This window comes from Vicugna pacos, chromosome 6, assembly GCF_048564905.1.
Source record: "Vicugna pacos chromosome 6, VicPac4, whole genome shotgun sequence".
NCBI lineage: Eukaryota > Metazoa > Chordata > Mammalia > Artiodactyla > Camelidae > Vicugna > Vicugna pacos.
In genome coordinates, this window is record NC_132992.1 from 34519931 (window position 1) to 34533512 (window position 13582).

The following is a 13582-nucleotide window of genomic DNA, read 5'->3' on the forward strand; positions in this document are numbered from 1 at the left end:
TTGCACCTCTTCTTCCTTCTGCTTGGAGTGTTTTTCTATCCAGCTGATGGACTTTCTTGCTAACTCCCTCCCCTGGGAAGATTTGCTGGCCCACAGCCCATGACAGCTTAAGCATAGTACAGTTAATATCCCCTCTCAACACACCATCATCTCTTGTACCTATCCTGTTATGATACCTGATAAGATTTGTTTGCATGTGTGTCTCCACTACTAGTTTGTGAACTTGCCCAGGTCAGAGATCACATTTCATGCATTTCTGTCTTCAGCAGCCAGCTCAGTACTCGGCAGATAGAAGGCATTCAGTAGGTATTTAATGAGGAACGAGTGAATGCATACCTGAATATCTGGTTACAGGAGTTTGACATTAGCAGATCCTGTTGGTGTTTCTGTGCCCTGAATACAGTGTCATCTGTGATGAGTCCAGTATGTTGCCTTGAGACTGAAGCCACCTGCTTCCCTCACTGGCAATCCCTGGCTGCAATTTACTCCATGGAGTTAATAACATGCATTGTACAGACAGCTAAGGTCTTACCTAGTGAGCGCTCAAAGCCAACACTCTTTTACTGCTCATCCTTTCTGTCTCTATGCTCGTTGACAGGTGACTGTTTCGAGTTAGTTCCAGTTGGGAATCTTGAGCCACTCTCACTTAGGGAAAGTGATGTTTTGTCGTTGATTCTGGTTTTGGTCGAGGTAGGGAGAACCCTCATGTTTTATGTGAGATCTCACCATGAAAAGCGTAGACTAGTGAAAATAATAGCTAACACTTGTTGATGCGAACTCTGTGCCAGGCTCCGATCTTAAGAGCTCTATGAGTATAACCTCATTCAGTCTCATTCAGATGTACTGGTAGTGGCTCCTGTTGACAGCTGAAGCACAGAAAGGTCACAGGGTCTTACAGAGATGGCAGAGAAAGGATTCATATCCAGCTTCAGAGCCCATGCTCCAAACATGTTGGTACATCATTGAATACAGAATTTCAAGTCCATGACTGTTATTCCAATGACTACCAATACTGAAACATATCCAGTTCCCAAATTAATTTTTCCCAGTTATCATTTTTCCTTTTCTCATCACAACTTGAAGAGTGTGATTTTTAGTAGTTATTAATTACCAAATTTCATGTTTAGTCTTATGCTTAGATACACCCCCTGAAACCTCATACCCACTCCAATGTATGCTTGAAAATAGAAGCTTTATGTAGAGTAGAGTTACCAATAGACTGGGAGAGTTACCTCCAATTATAGAGGTGACAGTTGGCTTCTGGGGTCAACTGGGTGGAATACTCCAGAACGTTAGAAACAAATTTTAGTAGAAAGGTTATTCAAAGTCCCAGATTCTAATCTTAACATTACTTACTGGAGCTGTTCACTTCAGCATGTCACTAAATCACTTACCTAATAGTTCTTAGACAGTAAGATATGTGTGCTAATACTTAAATTGTGGTTTAATCATCCATTCAGCAAACAGTTTTTGAGCATTGATGACACACAGGAATACATTAAATGGATCACACCTGTGCTTATGATCTAATTGGGGAAGACAGAAGATAAATGCGTCAGCAAATAATCTCAGAACAATAAGTACTCTGAAAGAAATATGAGAGCAAGGGAATGAAGTGACAAGAGGAGGAGATCAGGGATGGCTTCCCAGCTGAGTGAAACATAAATGATGGGAAGGAGCTGGCCCAGTGATGAGCAGGGAGAAGACTATGTGAGCAGAAGGAAGAGCCAGGAGAAAGGCACTAAGATGGAGGGGTGAGACTGACACACATAAAGCACAAAAATAAGGCCAGCTGTCTCAGATGTAGTAAGCCAGGAGATGTGGGAAGGAGGTGAGGTTGAAGAGAAAGCCAGAGGCCAGATCATATCAGGCCTTTTAGAATATGGTTCAGGAGTTCTTATTTGGAGCACTGGAAACCCCTGAAGGATTTTAGTGAAAACTTAGGGTAATATCTACTGTAAAATTATAGTATTCATCAATGAAGCTACAGGGCGTGGGACATGGTACATGATAGATTTCTTAACTATTTTATACAAAATTTGGTTTGGAGAGTTGGAATGAGTGTGGGGTTGCACCAACCTTGCATGTATGTTGGAATCCTCAGAGGTTCTTTTGTCTGCAGTCCTCATGTCTCTGCCACTGAGTATTGCTGCTGCTGCCTGTACTATCATGTTTATTTTGTTTAGTTCTTGTTGTAGCACTTCACAGAATTCATAGTATCTTAATTCTGAAATAAAGTTTAGGGATTAGCCAGACTAGTGTGTTAATTTTACAGATGCAGAGACAGAGACCTGAAAGAGAAAAACTTTCTAGTGCTCTCTGCATTATCCTATGCAGCTTCTCAGCAGTGTGCTCTGAAGTTTTGGTAGGAGTTTTGTTCTTTTGTTGATGATCTTTTTAGTCCTTCTCTAGCATTTCCATATCCCCCGAGACAGGAGTGCTGAATACTGATTTCTTTCAGATATTTTGCAAACTCAATTCCCACTTTAAAAATGGGATTACTAGAGCCGTTGCTCCCTGAACAATTTACTTCCTTCTATTGCAGCTGCTTCTGTTCAAGTTCAGCCAGTGTTCATGACTGGTAAAATTCCCAGTGCCTCGAGGCTGCCCCTCTCTTCTTTGCCGTCCTCCCGGATATTACCACTGAGCGAAGGCAGAGCTCATTTTTGTAGAGGTCTGTGAGATTTATCAACTTGCTATGGGAGAAGTTTGTATTCACTTTGCTCTTCTTGTCTGAGCTCTGAGCTATAAATTGTTGTAAATATCTAAAGTTGCTGGCCCAGGTAGTGAAAAATACAGCATCTCTTCTCATGTGCTCAGTCTGACTCTAGTGGTCTGCAGATTCTGAGGGAAACATTGCTTATTTTGTGTTTTTATTTTATTTTTTTCTCTTTTTTTGGACATTGCTTGAAAGAAATAGTCCAGGCAGGCTTTTTTCGATTATCCTTCTTTCCCTGTTTCTACCTTGTATTGAAGGGAAGTTGACACTGACTCCAGCATAATGTCCTGCAAATGGAACTGTTGTTTGGAAGCTGTTTCTCATTGTGTTGGGCTGGACTCATTCTACCTGATGAACTTTTCTAAACCGCATGCCTCGGGCTTGATCCTCATGCTTGTCATTGCTGGTAAGAGCTTTACTGTTAACTAACTCTGGTTCTGAACCCAACTTTTACAGATTTCTTAAAAATAAGGAATAAAGACTGTGAGCATCACTTGATATGTAGTTCACTTAGTTTATCAGAAGTGAAAGCTTATAGAAAGACCTGAAAGAAATGAAATGACATGGAATAAAGGAAACACACTGGGCTTACATAGAAAAAAACCTGGTTTGATTGCTTCTTGACAAATTGTGTCTCAACTCTCCTTTGCATTGTGCCTCTGCATCTTTTGTTTTACTGCCCATAGGAGTTTGAATAAAAAATGTTGAATTAAGTAGTTAAAGATTGAAATTTTGTCAGATAATCTTTTTTCTTTTATCTAAGTGTTACCCATTCTGCAGTCTGTGAAAAGGGCTTCTTCTGTAGAACTTTCCATAACTGCTGGAGTGCTTCTGCAGGTAGTTATTGGAGTCTTTGGCTTGTTGCATGATTATTAAAGTTTTTTTCTTTTCTTCTCTTTAGTTTCTTTCTTTTTTTAATGCACAAGACTCTAGAGAACTAAAATGTAAGTTTCTGTAGGGCCCATACATGAAGGGACCATAACTTTATGCCTTAGGTGTATGAGGTCCTTATTTAGTTGGTTCTCAGAAATGCTTATTTATGATGAAAAGAGAATATGAAATAAAATAAACAAACTGAAAACCACCCAGCAAACTCTGAGGATAAAAAGGAATTTGAGACATACATTGGGTGTTAGTGGAGTGTACTGTTACGGAAACGTTCAATTACAAATGCGGGTGAAGAGGTCTTGGACTAACTTGATCATAGTTGAGTTGGCCTATCTCTGTTTAGCTAATACGTGGTCAGTACTAAGATAAAATAGGACCTTGGGACCATAATACTTCTAAGTCTGACACTGTGTTGGGAATTCTGTACAAAGAATTCTTATTTTGGAATGAAGTTAGATTCATTGACTCACGCGAGTCCTTTTAACTCTCCAGTATCAGTTCTTTTACAAATAAACCTATCTTTTTAAAACACTGTCTGAATATAATTTTAAGAACACTAGCTTAAAATATCAGTTTTTGAGTATCAATTGTCCCATTTTAAATGCTACAGTCTTCTGGAGTCTGTCATGTCATGATCACCTGATAGGACTTAGTTGGTATTACCTAATTATTGCATGAGATATTGTGTGGTCATCTGAAGGCTTCTCTGCTCCATCTTTTTCAGCATAAGACACTTAAAACAGAGGATTTGATCTTACTCAGGATGTGGCTAAGAGCATAGAATTTGTGGGTAGACAGAACGGAGTTTGAATATAGCTTCGTCACCATCATTTACTGGTATGTAAACTAGGGAAGTTACTTAAGTTATTTGTCACCTAGTTTTCTCTTAATCTTTCTGTGAGGATTGAGATTTTACACACACACATACACACACACTCTTATATAAATGCCTATACCAAAGATGCTCTATAAAGTATTTTTTAAAATATTTTATATCTTACATCTGGTAGATGCTTATTCTTTGGCAAAGCAGTTGGGCTGATTTTTCTCTAGCAGAATGTGTGTTATGCATAGTATTGATTTGCTTTTTTAGAACAAACATCCCTGAACTAAACTCATTTTTATAAAAATCGAATATAACAACAAGTCATTAAATAACTAAAGTGTTTTACTTGGGGACTTTAATTATCTACACCTTGTAAACTCTGAAATGTTCTTATTAGACTAATTCAAAGAAATAAAATTTTCTGCTCAAAATCAACTAAGGAAACAGTCAATAGATTCTTTTCTCAGGCCACTAAATCTCAAGTCTGTTTTCAGATGAGGAGGGGGAAGAAGGCATAGTAATGAAGGTTAGACATTTTTGTTTGTTCTTCTCTAGCCTAAGTTTCTTCCTCTAACTAAGAACCTTAATGTGGAGCCTTGCTCCTCTGTCCATCTCATCTGGTTGGCTAGGGCATCCGTCCAGGTAATGACACACCCGCATTCCACTCCTGTCTTGTCTGAATTGCACTATAACTTTGAAAACGTTCTTCTAATAATCTTTTCTGAGACTCCTTTCTCCTAAAGTTCTCAAATCCTTCAAATACTTATTCTCATGTTGACCCCAAAAGACTTTAATAAAATTTTTGGTCAGTAAGTTTGGCAACTATATACTGAATACCCGCTGAGTGTGTGCTTGGTACAAGTCTTTCATTTTAGGATATAATAATACCATTAAACACGATAACTTGGAGGAAATTAAAAAGCACCCTGTAAGCCACATTGAGATCTCAGGCATTTCTTGCAAATTCTAACAGTAATTTCCTCTTAAGTTAGAGAAATACAATGAGGGATATTTTCAAAGTGTGATTTGTAGTCTGAGTTCCAAAATCAACAGGGAGGGGACATTTGGCACTCACTGGTAAATTTTATTGATGTCAATACACAATTTGGATCATTTGGAACTCAAAATACGTCCTCAGCTGGGCTGACTGAGCTTGACTGATCAATGGAAAAAACATAATCATTACTAATTAGAGAACCCAGCCAACCTAATCCCTAATAAAGGATTCTGTGGTCCTCTAATCGAATTAAGAGTTTAGAAATATCATGGCCTAACTGGCAAGAGCTTTTTCTCCTCACCTAATCCATCTTCAGAAGCATTCTAGGAAAAGCTACGGGGGCTGTGATATTGCTGGTAAGAGCTTTGCTGTTGTCTCGCCCCTACAACTCCCACCAACACCCCTGTCTTGGTAATACGTGTAGCATCATTTCTAGGAAGAAGAGGCATAAGAATAAGGTGATTTTTTCCCTTGTATTCCTCTTTTTGTGTATGTATTGTATAGTTACCTGAGGATTAATACAGAGACATAGAATTGAGTACTTCCAAGGATACCTTTTGTGTCTACTTATGCATTTGTAAATTAGACACTATTTCAAATGCTCTGTGTATGTGTTCTGTTATTTCCTCTTTACCAGCCATATAAGATAGAATTTATTACATCTATTTTAAAGATAAGGAAACTGGATAGACTGATAATTAGCTTGTCTGGGATCACATATCTCAGGTTGGCTGGGTGGCTCCAATGCCTGTGCTCTGAATTTTGGATGCTTTTTGGACTGGAGTGTTTGCTGTTCTTAACACCTGTTAGACTGCTTGTATGCAGCGTAAGAGCTCTACTTAAACTCTGTGTCTTTCTAAAGGTCAAGGTTTGCCTTTGTGTCACCTTTTACCTGTTCATGTGGTTTTGGTTTAAACTTGACCCTAATGTCATTCTAAGATCAGAGATTGAATTGGAACTACTCCTTTCCCATAAAGGGATCTGAAGCAAGAAAATCAGTGCATTTCAAACATGGCCATTGTTGTTACCTGTCCCAGGGCAACACGGATGAAGCTGGAGCTCTTTCTTTTGCAGAGGAATTTACTTTTATAGGATCTGCTCTTCACTGAGCTACAGTGACAAACCCAGCTATGGTGACAGACTCAGCACCACCACATGCATTTGATAAATGTCAGTGGACTTCGCTATCTCTTCTAGGCTTAGGAAAACATAAAGTCATATTTAAGTAAGAATTTTTATCCCAACTGCAAGGGTTCTGAGCCACAACATGAGTAGAACCTGGGTAACTGCAGAAAAAGCTTTTCTGTTTTATCAAAATTCTTCATTGGTCTGAAATTTAGCAGCAATATTGCTACATCAGATTCAGGCTAGAATTAAAGCTTATAATTGGAATCAATATGCCTACCATTTCTGAAATGGAAATTCTGTATAAGTCAACCTGATTTATCAGTAGTCTATTATTTAGTAAGACAGCCCCACCATCAATGTCACCTAAGAGTTTATGGAACCAATTACTCTTCAGAGATTGTCACTTGTTTTTTACTGTGTGCCTTGAAGCAATGTTTGTGTGAGAATAATTTGTAAGTCAATATAAATGTAGTATGGGTAAGTCAGAGAGGGAAAGTTTTGGGATAAAGAGAGAAAGCATAGTCCAAGATAAGAGGCTATGATATAAAATTGAAAAGAGGGTCAACCAGCAGATTAGAGGATGGAAGAAGATATAGAATTATCTAGAAAATTATGAGTATATGAAGGCAGGGATCAAACAGAAAATCTTTGGGAAAGTATTGAAAAACACAAAGCCATAGAAACAAAATAATCAAGAATAAGAAAATAGTGTATTTCAGTCCTAGTACACATTAGTATCATTTTAGGAACTTTTTAACTTTTTATCATTAATCTGAGGTGAGATCTGAGCACAGCCTTTGAAATCTACCAGGTGATTTAGATGTTCATCTGGGGTCAAAAAACAAGCAATGCTTTGAAGGCTATTTATAGGTCTAAGTTTTTAAAGATGAAAGATGTGGGCTATAAATAGAAATATATTGAATTTCATCTTAGTAACATTTCAAAATCTTCGTTTTCTGTAGAAGTCCTTCAGAAGAAGCCTAACTTATAACAATAAGAACTCCTAATGGTTTCTATGTAGCTGATTCTTTCATACCCTTTTATATTTTGGGGAGGGTGATACATTCTTTAAAATTCACAATGACCCTTGCTTACTCATAATGGCTATGAAGGAGATTAAAGAAAAATACCATTCTTGTTTTAGAAAGACCACTCTTCAAAGGCTGTAGCTCCATTTCTTCATGTTAATTTAGACAGCAGCTGCCTTGCTTTTTATTTTCCTTTCTTAAAAAGTCAGAAATCCTCTTTAGTCTTTCTATAATATGAAAACATCCATTTTGTGTAGATAGAAAATACCTTTCTTCACTTTTCTTCCTTGGGAATTTTTTAGTCTGCCACAAATACCAAGTGAAAAAAAAAAACCACCTTAGGAAAATTTACTTTATTTTGGGGGGAGGGCAATAATTAGGCTTATTTACTTATTTTTTTTCAATAGAGGTACTGGAGATTGAACCCGGCACCTCGCACATGCTAGGCATGCACTCTACCACTGAGCTACACCCTCTCTTTGGAAAGTTTCCTTTATGTGTCTGAGGTCAGGACACACTAGTGTCCTTCCATCCTCCCTGGAGCATTGATGGGCAGCATCTGTAACTCATCTCTCCTCACCCTCTGCCTGAGCTCATCTCACTCTTTATGTGTCTCACTGTCATGTGTCCTCTGCTCTGTACAATGACAGCTTCCCAGGGGAGTGCTGTATTTCACAGATGCTCACTCTCCTCTGTGTTTCCTAGGCACACTGTACTTATGGAATAAATATTTGTTGCGTGAATTAACCTCCCCACCCTTACCCTGCCCTGCTTAAAGGGAAAGGCAGGTGTTTCTGTATGTGTGATAGCCGGTGTAATAGGAAAGGTCCCAGATTTGAAGGAGAAAGAATATTTCCTTTTAGGGTAGCAGCTGATAAAACTGAATGCAAAGTCTAAGAACCCAGCCAGTAACAGGAGCTGCTGATTGGTCAGTTGTGGTCAGTTCATTGTTTCTGTCATATAACCAAGGTAATTCATCAAAATAGGGTTGACTCTCAACAGAAGTCATGCAAGATCTAAACAAACAGAAGCAATGGCTATTGAGCTTCAGGTTGCTAAAGCATGACCTGGAAAAGTATGAGCCTGAGGAAACTGGGTGACTTTTAAAACACTTAGGGCATTTTTTTTTTTTGCAACATCAGTGAGAGTCTGACCCTCGATTTCAAAAGATCCTATTTTCAGTGCATCAGAGACGTGTGGGTGGACTGAGTCATTCTCATGCCCTTCCAATGTGCTCCCCACTCTCCAACCTCCCCCAGCACCGCACCCATAAGCAATCTGCTCTTTTTCTGCTTTGCAAATTGCTTCTGAAGACTAAGTTCAGCATCTAACCAGGCATATGAAACCATAGCAAATCAAAATGTATTAATTTGCCTTGAGTTTGCATCTGTTAATTCTACTTTAATCTTCCTTCTACTACTTTAATCTAAGCAACAAAAGTTTAGATACAGCACCAACAATAATGCCAGGCCATTTTTAGGATTATATTCTGCTGTAGGGTCTGGAGAATGAATAATGCAACGGATCAGATGGTGTTGGAGGCTCCTTTATTCGCTGGTACGGATGGCCTTCTATTTTGCGTTTTTAGGAATGGAATGCAATTCTGGGGAATCTGAAAGTCTTTGCGTTTGCAAATCATATTGCCTCAGCAATCCAGAAAATCCCAGGATCCTTTCAAAAATATTTGTAGGATGCCCCCAGGAAATTCTCTAGACTGACAAGGCCATGGTCAGAGACCATGCTTTGCTGTCACTATTCTGCTGCCTTCTCTGCATCTAGAACTCATGCTCCTTGGGGAGTCTTTGTGTCAATTCATCAGATATTAATAGCAGAACATATGTGCCGCTCTCCCCTACTGCCTCTTGGCTTTTAACCAAGATGCTGAGGGTCCAGGGAGATGAGCTGCTGATATACGTGTGAAGACCTGAGAGGGACGTGGCAGGGGAAGCACACCCTACTTCCAGTCTGGGGCTTGACTATTTGTTCCCAATGCCTGCTACCCTGCTGTGTCAGAGGAAGGCCCCCTCCTGGCCCTGCCTTTCATCATTTTTGTCCTTGAAACTCTCCCAGAAAAAGCTCATTGAATCAGAGAGCATGTGGCTTCCAGAGACCTGCCTCTTACGACCTCCTTGAGGATAAATGTTTAGGGAAAACCAGAAAGAAGGCCATTAAGACCTTGTTTCCAGGGCCTGAGTTGAGGAAGCTAAAGTGTGCCTTAATATGTGGTAACCAGTGGCCTTCACACTCCATCCCTGCGTCTCTCTTACACTTGGATGCCAAGTATTTCCCTTGAATGCAGCCTCCTAGTCAGGGTTTTTAGATGGAACCTTTAAGGAAAACATCTAAAGTGCCACTTGTCACTTGTTGTCTTAGCAATCCCAGTCCTGCTTATCTAGAAGTCGTTATGGTCAGACGTCTCCCCGTTCGCTGCCTGTCCTTTACCTTGCCTCTGCCAACAAATGACAGGTTCTCAGGATGTGAGCCTGTTGGAAGTTTCTTTGTCAGAATATTCATGTATTAAGGCAGCTACTCATGGAGATCGGGAATTCTCCCTCTCATCACAAGGATCCGTGGACTTGCATTATCTTGGCCCCGAGTAAAACCTGCCCCAGTCTGGTCTGGGTGGTCCAGGGACAAGAGCACTGGGCCCAGGTCAGGAGCAGTGTAGTCTCCTTCCATTTCTGCACCATCTTCATGAGTTACTTGGGCAAGTCAGTTTTTTTTTCTTTTTCTTTTTTGAATATATTTTTACTGAGGTACAATCAGTTCACAATGTTGTTTTAGTTTCTGGTACACAGCATAATAGGGATAAATTGGGAGTTTGAGATTTGCAGATACTAACGACTATATACAAAACAGATAAACAACAAGTTCATACTGTATAGCACAGGGAACTATTTTCAATGTCTTATAGTAACTTACGGTTAATAAGAATATGAAAATATACATGTATGTTCCTATATGACTGAAGGATTGTGCTGGGCAAGTTAGTTTTGAGCTCAGTCTTATGATCTAATATATAATTGAGTTGGACTGGATGACATCTCAGGACCCTTCTAGCTTGACTATCTATGGATCAAAAGAACTTTTTGAGTTACTTAGTACATTCTCATTAACTGTTCACTAATTTGGTTGTATGGCAGGTTATTTTTTCATTGAATGGGAGATTCTTTAAATTCTATAGTGCTTTACAGTTTTCAAAAGTTTTACACAGGTGATTTCATATAATCTCATAATAACCTGTTTTTATTTCCTTCCCCTCTACTGCCCTTCCTTGTTTCCCTCTCCCCACTGGTAACCACTGGTTTGTTCTCTGTATCTGTGAGTCTGCTTTGTTTTATTCATTGTTTTGCTGCATTGTTTAGATTCCACGTAGAAGTGATATAATACAGTATTTGTCTTTCTCTCTGACTAATTGCACTTAGCATGACCCAGCAATTTCCCTTCTGGGTATATATCTGAAAAAAACCAAAAACACTAATTTGAAAAGATACATGCACACTAGTGTACATAGAATCATTATTTATAATAGTCAAGATATGGTAGCAACCCAAGTGTCCCTCAACAGATGACTGGATAAAGAAGATGTAGTATATATACACAATGGAATACTACTCAGCCATAAAAAAGGATGAAAATTTGCCACGTGCAGCAACATGGATGGACTTGAAGGGCAGGTTCTAGGAAAGATCTAATTCTGTCTCTGTTCTTAAAGATCTGGTCTGCTTATAAAATGATGATGAACAGGATGGTTATGGCCCATGATCATTCCTACATTTGCACAGAGAGAGTTTTGTGAAGTGTCTTCACATTTGTTATCTCAAGGAGTCTGTTCAGGACACTTAATAGAAGAGAAGGCTGAGGCTCAGAAAACTAAGATGCTTGTTGAAGGCCTTGAGGCTGGTAAACAATTGGGCTGAGACGAGAGCCCACTTTTTTTTCTCACTTGAACTCTGGTACTCTTTCCATCTCACTGTAGTAAAACAGGACTGAGACAGTACAAACCAGAATGCATCATCTGAATGGTGTAGACTATGCTCCATGTGTGTCTTCTGTGAAGGAGCTAGGTAGCTAGTGGATAGGGAAAGGTCACATTTTATTCTCTCTTAAAAGATATTAGAAAAGTCAATACTATTGCCATTGTGAGGACTTCTCCAAGTTACGTCTGTTCTTAAAGTACCACAGCCAGTAAAACATCTGTTTTGTTTTCATGAACTAGATTTTAATAGTAGGGTTGATTGTTTCCCCATTTTGAGTTTTTCTTTCCCTGCTACTGGTTTCCCTCAGTCTGCTGTTTTCCTTCCTTTGGTGCTTGAAATAAATGACTAGTAACTTTTATGGTGAATGTTGATACCTGGAAAAGCCGCAAAATGACTTCTTTCCCACTACGTTGGAAATCTAACCTATAGCACTTTTTTTTTTTTTGTACCAGAAAATGAAACCTAGGTAAGGCAGGGAATCAGTTTCTCTAGTTGTTTTTCAAGTTCCACCAAAGACCAAATGGTAGGGTCTTAAACTGGCATGACTAAGATTACAAGCTAGAGGGCAGGGGTCAATGAGCAATTTATAGCTTTATTGTTTTTTGTGTTAGAATTGACTCCTAGTCCAATTTATTCTATATCTGTTTTTAAAATTTTAATTGAATTAAATGTCACTAAATGAAGGGCAGTAGCATTTGAGGTCTATAGAATTGTTTAATACATTGGGGGTGGGAAAGGAGAGAATAGAACAATAGGAAGTCCAATTAATTTCTTCCTGGTGAACTCCCTGTGAACCTTCTACAGTTAGGCGAACATGTTGCACTCAAAACTTCATTGTCCAGGAAAGAAGCCTTTGTTTAAAGAACTAAAGTAAATTCCAAGGCTTCAGCTTACTGAATTTAGTTCAATGGCTTGTGGCCAAAAATTTTTAATGAGGACTGAAACGACTTCTATCTCCCACCATTCAACTCTACCACTGGGACCGAAGTTGATGAGAGAAAGAGTTGTCTTAAAGTTCAAAACAGAGTTAATACATTCTGTCTATTTGCAACTTTCATCAAAATGAAGTCACCTTCATAATAATGACTTATAGCAGGATTTTGTCCTCATTTGCCATTTTTAGCTGGAATTTGAGGGAAAATAAGGGAAAATAAATCACTCTGTCCTTCTCTTTCTCCTTTGACATTACAGAGTCGGAGAGCCCTTCCCAGCTTCAGAATGAAAGGGTGAGAGCAAAGGAGAGAAGATCTTTTTAGAAGTTTGCAAATCAGAGTGGTTTGCAATTCTGGGTGCTAGAAAGGTAAACTTAGCATCTTTAGTCTCGCTGCATATTAATGAACAATTCAGAGTGAGCCAAACCAAGGAAAAGGATGAAAAATGAGAAGGCAGGGACCACATAGTTCTTTCTGAGATGTCTCTCTTTCTCTTTCCTGTAAATAATAGACTGCTTTCAGTTTTTTCACTATCTTTACCATTTACTGAGTATTAGAAGATTAAGGTATTACTATGGTCTGCCTATGGTTTCTGAAAGACAAGTATGTGACTGCAACTCCTTTCCATGTGAAATAGAGGTATAGCTGTATCAAGAGATATAGGTTATCTTAGCCACTGTGTGTATGTGCCTCTGTGTGTGTTTGGGGTTGAGTATGTATGTATGATCCTTCTGGGATCTTGAGAAGTAGGTTGGAGGTTATAAATTTTAACACTTTTCTTTGGATCACAAATGAATAGAACTATCAGCAATCAATGTCAAATTTGTGGATTTTTATTTTTATATTTTTGCATAAGAATAAGCAGGAAGGTGCTTCTCTTGCTTATTGTCTATATTATAGAGTCTCGATAGAATAAAACATTAAGCATCAGAAAAAACTCTGAGATGAACCTGGACCAGAATGGTTTGGAATCTTCTATCTTTTTGCCTAGAAATGTATTTTTCATGCCTCGCATACAACACAAACACTAGGCAAATTAATGCCCGCTTTTAACCAGAGTTACAACTCTAGAGATGATGGCTCT

At 38.8% G+C, this 13582-nt stretch overlaps 1 long non-coding RNA gene across 1 annotated transcript in view; it reads left to right on the forward strand.

Annotated features, from left to right (window-relative positions):
* Positions 1 to 12916, forward strand: part of LOC140696869 (uncharacterized) — a 173251-nt gene extending 160335 nt beyond the window's left edge. The window contains exon 6 of the long non-coding RNA XR_012073463.1: positions 12758 to 12916. This is a non-coding gene — a long non-coding RNA (uncharacterized lncRNA). The remainder of the gene's footprint in view (positions 1 to 12757) is intronic.
* Positions 12917 to 13582: the final 666 nt, after the last annotated feature.